Source organism: Pseudophryne corroboree, unplaced genomic scaffold (assembly GCF_028390025.1).
Source record: "Pseudophryne corroboree isolate aPseCor3 unplaced genomic scaffold, aPseCor3.hap2 scaffold_424, whole genome shotgun sequence".
Classification (NCBI taxonomy): domain Eukaryota; kingdom Metazoa; phylum Chordata; class Amphibia; order Anura; family Myobatrachidae; genus Pseudophryne; species Pseudophryne corroboree.
In genome coordinates, this window is record NW_026970057.1 from 502,901 (window position 1) to 515,225 (window position 12,325).

The window sequence follows — 12,325 nt, forward strand, 5'->3', positions numbered from 1 at the left end:
AGAATACAAAGACGATGCCCGAGGCCCCGCCGGCAGGTGACGCCATGCCAGTCGCCCGGGCACCGGAAGGACAATATCCACGGACCAGCAGAGATGAGACGTGACATATGAATACTAGTGATGTGCACCGGAAATTTTTCGGGTTTTGTGTTTTGGTTTTGGATTCGGTTTGGCGGCCGTGTTTTGGATTCGGACGCGTTTTGGCAAAACCTCCCTGAAATTTTTTTGTCGGATTCGGGTGTTTTTTTACAAAAAAACCCCTCAAAAACAGCTTAAATCATAGAATGTGGGGGTCATTTTGATCCCATAGTATTATTAACCTCAATAACCATAATTTCCACTAATTTTCAGTCTATTCTGAACACCTCACACCTCACAATATTATTTTTAGTCCTAAAATTTGCACCGAGGTCGCTGGATGGCTAAGCTAAGCGACACAAGTGGCCGACACAAACACCTGGCCCATCTAGGAGTGGCACTGCAGTGTCAGACTGGATGGCACTTCAAAAAAATTGTCCCCAAACAGCACATGATGCAAATAAAAAAAGAGGTGCACCAAGGTCGCTGTGTGACTAAGCTAAGCGACACAAGTGGCCGACACAAAAACCTGGCCCATCTAGGAGTGGCACTGCAATATCAGGCAGGATGGCACTTCAAAAAAATTGTCCCCAAACAGCACATGATGCAAAGAAAAAAAGCGCACCAAGGTCGCTGTGTGACTAAGCTAAGTGACACAAGTGGCCGACACAAACACCTGGCCCATCTAGGAGTGGCACTGCAGTGTCAGACAGGATGGCACTTCAAAAAAATTGTCCCCAAACAGCACATGATGCAAATAAAAAAAAGAGGCGCACCAAGGTCGCTGTGTGACTAAGCTAAGCGACACAAGTGGCCGACACAAATACCTGGCCCATCTAGTAGTGGCACTGCAGTGTCAGACAGGACGGCACTTAAAAAAAATTGTCCCCAAACAGCACATGATGCAAAGAAAAAAAGAGGCGCACCAAGGTCGCTGTGTGACTAAGCTAAGCGACACAAGTGGCCGACACAAACACCTGGCCCATCTAGGAGTGGCACTGCCGTGTCAGACAGGATGGCACTTCAAAAAAATTGTCCCCAAACAGCACATGATGCAAAGAAAAAAAGAGGCGCACCAAGGTCGCTATGTGACTAAGATAAGCGACACAAGTGGCCGACACAAACACCTGGCCCATCTTGGAGTGGCACTGCAGTGTCAGACAGGATGGCACTTAAAAAAATAGTCCCCAATCAGCACATGATGCAAAGAAAAATGAAAGAAAAAAGAGGTGCAAGATGGAATTGTCCTTGGGCCCTCCCACCCACCCTTATGTTGTATAAACGGACATGCACACTTTAACGAACCCATCATTTCAGCGACAGGGTCTGCCACATGACTGTGACTGAAATGACTGGTTGGTTTGGACCCCCACCAGAAAAGAAGCAATCAATCTCTCCTTGCTCAAACGGGCTCTACAGAGGCAAGATGTCCACCTCATTATCATCCTCCGATTCCTCACCTCTTTCACTGTGTACATCCCCCTCCTCACAGATTATTAATTCGTCCCCACTGGAATCCACCATCTCAGGTCCCTGTGTACTTTCTGGAGGCAATTGCTGGTGAATGTCTCCACGGAGGAATTGATTATAATTAATTTTGATGAACATCATTTTATCCACATTTTCTGGAAGTAACCTCGTACGCCGATTGCTGACAAGGTGAGCGGCGGCACTAAACACTCTTTCGGAGTACACACTGGAGGGAGGGCAACTTAGGTAAAATACAGCCAGTTTGTGCAAGGGCCTCCAAATTGCCTCTTTTTCCTGCCAGTATACGTACGGACTGTCTGACGTGCCTACTTGGATGCGGTCACTCATATAATCCTCCAACATTCTTTCAATGGTGACAGAATCATATGCAGTGACAGTAGACGACATGTCAGTAATCGTTGCCAGGTCCTTCAGTCTGGATCAGATGTCAGCACTCGCTCCAGACTGCCCTGCATCACCGCCAGCGGGTGGGCTCGGAATTCTTAGCCTTTTCCTTGCACCCCCAGTTGCGGGAGAATGTGAAGGAGGAGCTGTTGACGGGTCATGTCCCGCTTGACTTGACAATTTTCTCACCAGCAGGTCTTTGAACCTCTGCAGACTTGTGTCTGCCGGAAAGAGAGATACAACGTAGGTTTTAAATCTAGGATCGAGCACGGTGGCCAAAATGTAGTGCTCTGATTTCAACAGATTGACCACCCGTGAATCCTGGTTAAGCGAATTAAGGGCTCCATCCACAAGTCCCACATGCCTAGCGGAATCGCTCTGTTTTAGCTCCTCCTTCAATGTCTCCAGCTTCTTCTGCAAAAGCCTGATGAGGTGAATGACCTGACTCAGGCTGGCAGTGTCTGAACTGACTTCACGTGTGGCAAGTTCAAAGGGTTGCAGAACCTTGCACAACGTTGAAATCATTCTCCACTGTGCTTGAGTCAGGTGCATTCCCCCTCCTTTGCCTATATCGTGGGCAGATGTATAGGCTTGAATGGCCTTTTGCTGCTCCTCCATCCTCTGAAGCATATAGAGGGTTGAATTCCACCTCGTTACCACCTCTTGCTTCAGATGATGGCAGGGCAGGTTCAGGAGTGTTTGGTGGTGCTCCAGTCTTCGGCACGCGGTGGCTGAATGCCGAAAGTGGCCCGCAATTCTTCGGGCCACCAACAGCATCTCTTGCACGCCCCTGTCGTTTTTTAAATAATTCTGCACCACCAAATTCAATGTATGTGCAAAACATGGGACATGCTGGAATTTGCCCAGATGTAATGCACACACAATATTGGTGGCGTTGTCCGATGTCACAAATCCCCAGGAGAGTCCCATTGGGGTAAGCCATTCTGCGATGATGTTCCTCAGTTTCCGTAAGAGGTTGTCAGCTGTGTGCCTCTTATGGAAAGCGGTGATACAAAGCGTAGCCTGCCTAGGAACGAGTTGGCGTTTGCGAGATGCTGCTACTGGTGCCGCCGCTGCTGTTCTTGCTGCGGGAGGCAATACATCTACCCAGTGGGCTGTCACAGTCATATAGTCCTGAGTGTGCCCTGCTCCACTTGTCCACATGTCCGTGGTTAAGTGGACATTTGTGTACAACTGCATTTTTTAGGACACTGGTGACTCTTTTTCTGAGGTCTGTGTATATTTTCGGTATCGCCTGCCTAGAGAAATGGAACCTAGATGGTATTTGGTACTGGGGACACAGTACCTCAATCAAGTCTCTAGTTGCCTCTGAATTAACGGTGGATACCGGAACCACGTTTTTCACCACCCAGGCTGACAAGACCTGAGTTATCCGCTTTGCAGCAGGACGACTGCTGTGATATTTCATCTTCCTCGCAAAGGACTGTTGGACAGTCAATTGCTTACTGGAAGTAGTACAAGTGGTCTTCCGACTTCCCCTCTGGGATGACGATCGACTCCCAGCAGCAACAACAGCAGCGCCAGCAGCAGTAGGCGTTACACTCAAGGATGCATCGGAGGAATCCCAGGCAGGAGAGGACTCGTCAGACTTGCCAGTGACATGGCCTGCAGGACTATTGGCTTTCCTGTGTAAGGTGGAAATTGACACTGAGGGAGTTGGTGGTGTGTTTGCAGGAGCTTGGTTACAAGAGGAAGGGATTAAGTGGTCAGTGGACTGCTTCCACTGTCATCCATAGTTTTTGAACTTGTCACTGACTTCTGATGAATGCCGACCAGGTGACGTATAAGGGAGGATGTTCCTAGGTGGTTAACGTCCTTACCCCTACTTAGTTATTACAGCTTGACAAAGGCAACACACGGCTTTGCACCTGTTGTCCGCATATGTGTTGAAATAATTCCACACCGAAGAGGTGATTTTTTTTGTATTTTGACCAGGCATGTCAATGGCCATATTCGTCCCACGGACAACAGGTGTCTCCCCGGGTGCCTGACTTAAACAAACCACCTTACCATCAGAATCCTCCTTGTCAATTTCCTCCCCAGCGCCAGCAACACCCATATCCTCATCCTGGTGTACTTCAACAGTGACATCTTCAATTTGACTATCAGGAACTGGACTGCGGGTGCTCCTTCCAGCACTTGCAGGGGGCGTGCAAATGGTGGAAGGCGCAAGCTCTTCCCGTCCAGTGTTGGGAAGGTCAGGCATCGCAACCAACACAATTGGACTCTCCTTGGGTATTTGTGATTGAGAAGAACGCACAGTTCACTTCTTTGCTGTGCTTTTGCCAGCTTAAGTCTTTTCATTTTTCTAGCGAGAGGATGAGTGCTTCCATCCTCATGTGAATCTGAACCACTAGCCATGAACATAGGCCAGGGCCTCAGCCGTTCCTTGCCGCTCCGTGTCGTAAATGGCATATTGGCAAGTTTACGCTTCTCATCAGACGCTTTCAATTTTGATTTTTGGGTCATTTTACTGAACTTTTGTTTTTTGGATTTTACATGCTCTCTACTATGATATTGGGCATCGGCCTTGGCAGACGATGTTGATGGCATTTCATCGTCTCGGCCATGACTAGTGGCAGCAGCTTCAGCACGAGGTGGAAGTGGATCTTGATCTTTCCCTATTTTAACCTCCACATTTTTGTTCTCCATTTTTTAATGTGTGGAATTATATGCCAGTAATATATCAATAGCAATGGCCTACTACTATATACTGCGCACAACTGAAATGCACCACAGGTATGGATGGATAGTATACTTGACGACACAGAGGTAGGTAGAGCAGTGGCCTTCCGTACCGTACTGCTATATATACTGGTGGTCACTGTCAGCAAAACTCTGCACTGTACTCCTCCTATATAATATACTGGTGGTCCCCAGTGCCCACAATAAAGCAGTGTGAGCACAGATATATGCAGCACACTGAGCACAGATATGGAGTGTTTTTCAGGCAGACAACGTATACTGATGGTCACTGTCAGCAAAACTCTGCACTGTACTCCTCCTATATAATACAGCTGCTCCCCAGTCCCCACAATTAAGCAGTGTGAGCACAGATATATGCAGCACACTGAGCACAGATATGGAGTGTTTTTCAGGCAAACAACGTATACTGGTGGTCACTGGTCAGCAAAACTCTGCACTGTACTCCTCCTATATAATATACTGGTGGTCCCCAGTGCCCACAATAAAGCAGTGTGAGCACAGATATATGCAGCACACTGAGCACAGATATGGAGTGTTTTTCAGGCAGACAACGTATACTGGTGGTCACTGTCAGCAAAACTCTGCACTGTACTCCTCCTATATAATACTGCTGGTCCCCAGTCCCCACAATAAAGCAGTGTGAGCACAGATATATGCAGCACACTGAGCACAGATATGGAGTGTTTTTCAGGCAGACAACGTATACTGATGGTCACTGTCATCAAAACTCTGCACTGTACTCCTCCTATATAATACAGCTGCTCCCCAGTCCCCACAATTAAGCAGTGTGAGCACAGATATATGCAGCACACTGAGCACAGATATGGAGTGTTTTTCAGGCAGACAACGTATACTGGTGGTCACTGGTCAGCAAAACTCTGCACTGTACTCCTCCTATATAATATACTGGTGGTCCCCAGTGCCCACAATAAAGCAGTGTGAGCACAGATATATGCAGCACACTGAGCACAGATATGGAGTGTTTTTCAGGCAGACAACGTATACTGGTGGTCACTGTCAGCAAAACTCTGCACTGTACTCCTCCTATATAATACTGCTGGTCCCCAGTCCCCACAATAAAGCAGTGTGAGCACAGATATATGCAGCACACTGAGCACAGATATGGAGTGTTTTTCAGGCAGACAACGTATACTGATGGTCACTGTCAGCAAAACTCTGCACTGTACTCCTCCTATATAATACAGCTGCTCCCCAGTCCCCACAATTAAGCAGTGTGAGCACAGATATATGCAGCACACTGAGCACAGATATGGAGTGTTTTTCAGGCAGACAACGTATACTGGTGGTCACTGGTCAGCAAAACTCTGCACTGTACTCCTCCTATATAATATACTGGTGGTCCCCAGTGCCCACAATAAAGCAGTGTGAGCACAGATATATGCAGCACACTGAGCACAGATATGGAGTGTTTTTCAGGCAGACAACGTATACTGGTGGTCACTGTCAGCAAAACTCTGCACTGTACTCCTCCTATATAATATACTGGTGGTCCCCAGTCCCCACAATAAAGCAGTGTGAGCACAGATATATGCAGCACACTGAGCACAGATATGGAGTGTTTTTCAGGCAGACAACGTATACTGATGGTCACTGTCAGCAAAACTCTGCACTGTACTCCTCCTATATAATACAGCTGCTCCCCAGTCCCCACAATTAAGCAGTGTGAGCACAGATATATGCAGCACACTGAGCACAGATATGGAGTGTTTTTCAGGCAGACAACGTATACTGGTGGTCACTGGTCAGCAAAACTCTGCACTGTACTCCTCCTATATAATATACTGGTGGTCCCCAGTGCCCACAATAAAGCAGTGTGAGCACAGATATATGCAGCACACTGAGCACAGATATGGAGTGTTTTTCAGGCAGACAACGTATACTGGTGGTCACTGTCAGCAAAACTCTGCACTGTACTCCTCCTATATAATATACTGGTGGTCCCCAGTGCCCACAATAAAGCAGTGTGAGCACAGATATATGCAGCACACTGAGCACAGATATGGAGTGTTTTTCAGGCAGACAACGTATACTGGTGGTCAGTGGTCACTGTCAGCAAAACTCTGCACTGTACTCCTCCTATATAATACAGCTGCTCCCCAGTCCCCACAATTAAGCAGTGTGAGCACAGATATATGCAGCACACTGAGCACAGATATGGAGTGTTTTTCAGGCAGACAACGTATACTGGTGGTCACTGGTCAGCAAAACTCTGCACTGTACTCCTCCTATATAATACAGCTGCTCCCAGACCCCACAATTAAGCAATAAGCACAAATATTATTAATAAACAGAGAGGACGCCAGCCACGTCCTCTCCCTAACATTTCCAATGCACGAGTGAAAATGGCGGCGACGCGCAGCTGCTTATATAGAATCCGAATCTCGCGAGAATCCGACAGCGGGATGATGACGTTCAGGCGCGCTCGGGTTAACCGAGCCATACGGGAGAATCCGAGTATGCCTCGGACCCGTGTAAAATGGGTGAAGTTCGGGGGGGTTCGGTTTCCGAGGAATCGAACCCGCTCATCACTAATGAATACTAGCAACACAGCTGGGAACCGGGCCTAGGACGCTGAGCCAGCCTCAAGAGACACCTGAAAGGTAAATAATGGCGTCCAGATACCCGGATCGTGACAGCACCCCCCCCTTTAGGAGTGGCCCCAGGACACTTCTTAGGCTTCTGAGGAAATCTTGAGTGGAAATTCCGGACCAAGGTAGGAGCATGGACATCTGAAGCATTGGTCCAAGAGCGTTCCTCAGGGCCATAGCCCTTCCAATCAATAAGATATTGTAACTGACCATAACGGAAACGTGAATCCAGAATCTTGGCAACTTCATACTCAACTCCCCGTTGAGTCTGGACTTTAGGAGCCGAAGGTAGTGCAGAATGGAATCAATTCAGGATCAGTGGTTTCAGAAGGGAAACATGGAATGTCCTAGGAATTTTCAAGAATGGGGGTAACTGGAGTTTGTAAGCAACAGTATTGACAACTTGTTCAATTTGAAAAGGACCGATGTAACGGGGAGCAAATTTCATGCTTGGAACTCTCAACATCAAATTCTTTGTAGATAGCCAAACACGATCACCCACTTTGAGGGCAGGAATTGCCCTACGCTTCTTATCTGCAAACTTCTTGTATCTAAACGATGCTTTGAGCAGAGCCGCTCGAACATTCTTCCAGTTGTTTGAAAACTGGCGCAAAGTGATATCAACTGCTGGTACAGAAGTCTCTGGAAGCGGTTGGCATTCTGGAACTTTAGGGTGGAATCCGTAGTTGGTGAAGAATGGTGTTGAAGAAGACGAGGAATGATATTGGTTGTTATGGCTGAACTCGGCCCAGGGAAGGAGTTGAACCCAGTCATCTTGAGAGGAAGACACATAAATGCGGAGGAAGGCCTCCAAGTCCTGATTCACCCTCTCAGTTTGACCATTGGTCTGAGGATGGTAAGCTGTAGAAAATTTCAATTTGACTTGGAGGGCTTGACACAAACTTCGCCAAAATTTAGCTACGAATTGTACTCCTCTGTCAGAGATGATCTCCTCGGGAAGACCGTGTAGTCGGAATATCTCCTGAATGAATACTTGGGCCAACTTGGAAGCTGACGGAAGACCGGTGAGGGGAATGAAATGTGCCATCTTGGTGAACCGGTCAACCACTACCCAGATGGTATTAAACTTGTTGCACATAGGCAGGTCTGTAATGAAATCCATCGACAAATGGGTCCACGGTCGACGGGGAACAGATAATGGAACCAGTTGCCCCGCAGGCGACTGGCGGATACTTTGTGTTGGGCACACTTTGGGCAAGAAGCAATAAACTCCATGACGTCCTTTTTCAGAGTTGGCCACCAATAAGTCCTAGAGATGAACTCAAGGGTTTTCTAAATGCCTGTATGTCCGGCAAAACGGGAAGCATGTGCCCAATGCATGAGCTTCTTCCTTAGCACCGACTTCACAAAACATTTCCCTGGTGGGGGCGTAGAGTCCATCCTTACCGTGGAGAATGCCATCGGATTGATAATAGGATGCTTGTCAGAAGACTCCGACTCATTTTCTTGCTCCCAAGAGCGGGAAAGGGCATCGGCCTTGCGATTCTGAGAGCCCGGACAAAACTGGAGTTTAAAGTCGAACATAGAAAAGAAAAGTGCTCATCTGGCCTGACGAGGATTGAGACATTGTGCGCCTTTCAAATACAAAAGATTCTTGTGATCGGTAAGTATGGTAACAGAATGAGAAGCTCCCTCCAGCAGGTATCTCCACTCCTCCAGAGCGAGTTTGATTGCCAGCAACTCCTGATCACCAATGGCATAGTTGCGCTCAGCTGGGGAAAACTTCCGGGAGAAGAAACTGCAAGGATGCAGATGACCATCTTTTGCTCTCTGGGATAGCACCGCGCCTACTCCAACGGAAGAGGCATCCACCTCAAGGATGAAAGGCGAGTTGATGTCGGGCTGTTTCAATACCGGAGCAGAGATGAATCGTTGTTTTAATAGATGAAAGGCTTGCGTAGCTTCTTCAGACCACTTGGACGGATTAGCACCCTTCTTAGTTAACGCAGTGATAGGCGCCACAATGGTGGAAAAGTCTCGTATAAACTTTCTGCAGTAATTGGCGAATCCTAAAAATCTCTGGACCCCTTTGAGGGTTAAAGGTATCGGCCAATTCTGAATAGCTTGTAGTTTCTCAGGATCCATCTCTAGTCCAGAACCGGACACAATGTAGCCTAGAAACGGAATGGATTTGACTTCAAAAACGCACTTCTCCAATTTGCAATAGAGATGATTGACACGGAGACGGGTCAGAACTTCCTTTACCCAGAAACGATGCTCCTCCAGATTGTTGGCAAAGATGAGGATGTCATCGAGATAAACCACGACATGACGATATAAGATGTCTCTGAAGATCTCATTCACGAAATGCTGGAAGACAGCTGGAGCATTATTTAATCCGAAAGGCATGACGAGGTACTCATAATGTCCATCACGGGTGTTAAATGCGGTCTTCCACTCGTCACCCTCTCGGATCCAGATGAGGTTGTAGGCATCCCTCAAATCTGATTTCGTGAAGATGGTTGCTCCGCTAACTCGATCAAAGAGTTCTGTAATCAGAGGTAAAGGATATCGGTTCTTGACAGTGATGTCGTTCAAGCCTCTGTAGTCGATGCATGGCCGCAGGCCACTGTCTATCTTCTTGACGAAGAAGAAACCTGTGCCAGCTGGGGAGGAAGAAGGTCGAATGAAGCCCTTCGCCAAATTCTCCTTAATATATTCTTCCATAGAATGCGTTTCTGGTAAAGACAGTGGATAGGTTCGGCCCCGAGGTGGAACCTTCCCCGGGATGAGATCGATTGGACAGTCCTATTCCCTATGAGGAGGAAGGATATCGGCAGAAGCTTTACTGAACACGTCCGTGTAATCTTGATACGGAGGAGGTGGAACATCAGACGACTTGGAGGAGGAAGAACATACGGGAAGCACTTTGGACAAACAGGTCTCAGTACAGGAAGGACCCCATGCCAGGATTTGGGTAGTCGTCCAGTCAATCGAAGGGTTATGGAGACGAAGCAATGGGAGGCCCAAAACCACTGGATGTGTGGCTCTTGGAATTACTAGGAAGGAAATTCATTCCGAATGAAGAACTCCTACTTTCAGACGAACTGGTAGAGTTCTTGAGGAAATAACTGCTTCAAAAATCTTACTGCCATCCACAGCAGTCAAAGATATGGACGAGGAAAGTCTCTCAGTGGGTAGGGACCACCGTTTAACATATGCTTCAGTTAAAAAAATTCTCAGCTGCTCCGGAATCTAGGAGGGCAATGACGTTCCTATAACGTTGAGCAATTTGAAGCGAGACTGGGAGATTACAATCATGAGGAGATAGAGAGGAGAGCATTACTCCTAGCCGGCCCTCTCCTTGGCGGGCTAGGACTTGAAGTTTCCGGAACGTTTGGGACAGGCATTGATTACGTGAGATGGAGCTGCACAATAAAGACAGAGGTACTCAGAAAGACGTCTTCGACGCTCAGCTGGAGATAGACGGGAACGACCAATTTGCATGGGCTCATCTTTGGGTGGAGACCGTTGACGAAGAGGAGGAGCAGAAGATTTCGGGATAGATGACCTTCCCCGCTCGGTTGCCCTTTCTCTGAACCGTAGATCAACTTTTGTACACAGGGATATTAGCTCATCCAACTTAGAGGGCAAGTCTCTGGTAGCTAATTCGTCCTTGATGCGTTCAGATAAGCCATGCCAGAATGCAGCATACAGAGCTTCGTCGTTCCATGCCAGTTCAGATGCCAGGATCTTGAATTGTATTAAGTACTGTCCCACAGTACGCGTTCCTTGGCGTAAACAAAGAATCTCAGAGGAAGCAGAAGTTACACGGCCTGGCTCGTCGAAGATGCGCCTGAATGTCGTTACAAAGTCAGTATATGAGGACAACAGGGTGTCGGATTTCTCCCATAAAGGTGATGACCAATCAAGGGCGGAGCCACTGAGGAGGGAAATAATGTAAGCAATTTTAGTGCGATCACTAGGGAAACTGCCAGGTTGTAGCTCGAAATGAATTTCACATTGGTTGAGAAATCCCCTGCAAGATCTTGGAGATCCATCAAATTTTGCTGGCGTTGGAAGATGAAGACGTGGAGTAGAAATGGGTAAGGTGGGTGGGGTTACAACTGGTGTCACTGTGGTGGACGCACCGGACGCCCCTGAACCACGGAGGGTCGTTTGGATCCCATCCAGCCGAGTAGAGAGATCCTGGAGACAGCGGATGATGTTGCCTTGTGCAGCCTCCTGATGTTCGAGTTTGGCTGCCAGTTCTTGCAGTGGCCTGGCCGCTTGATCCTGGTCTCCGGCTGGATTTATCTGGTCAGTGCTTACTGTCACAACTGAGGGCCTGAGCTGACAGGAGGAAGCCTCAGTTGTAGGGGCTGGGGTGAAGCTAAACTTCGGAGGTTTTATCAGACCCCTGGACATACGAGTAGGATGTAGAAAGGTTGCCCGAAGGCGTGACCATGACAACCAGGATTAAAAGTCAATAAGTATTTATTAACAGAACTCCATGTTATCACAGCAGTAATAAGTCAACGAAGATATACAGCAGATTTGGTAAAAACAGTTCCTGGAGAACTACGGGTTGGCAATGGCCACAGGGTACTGGTAGCAGTAGGTACAGTTCTTAATGTCCCAGAGATGGAATGTCCTTACCAGACCCGTCCGTAGTATGAGGTATAGCCAAGGAACACACCAGCAGATGTTTCACTGGAAGCTAGGAGCACTGTAGTTGAGGTAGCTGCTGTGGACGCTGGATGGAACCAGCCAGGTGTTAAGACATGGAGTAGATGCTGGATGGAACCAGCCAGATAGTAGAATGAAGCTAGGGAGCGAAGATGTAGAAACCGATGGTTTGCAGGTACCGATGGTTTGCAGGTAACTGATGGTATGCAGGTAACCGATGGTATGCAGGTAATAGCTGGAAAAGCACCGTCTCTTTAAGAAAGCTGATCACTGCTGGAAGCTGACCGCTGGAAGCAGATGAGACTGTAGCCGGAGACTGGAGCAAACACAGGAGACTATAGAGTCAGGCTGCACCGCAGGGTGGTAGGCTGGTGCGGATCTCTTAG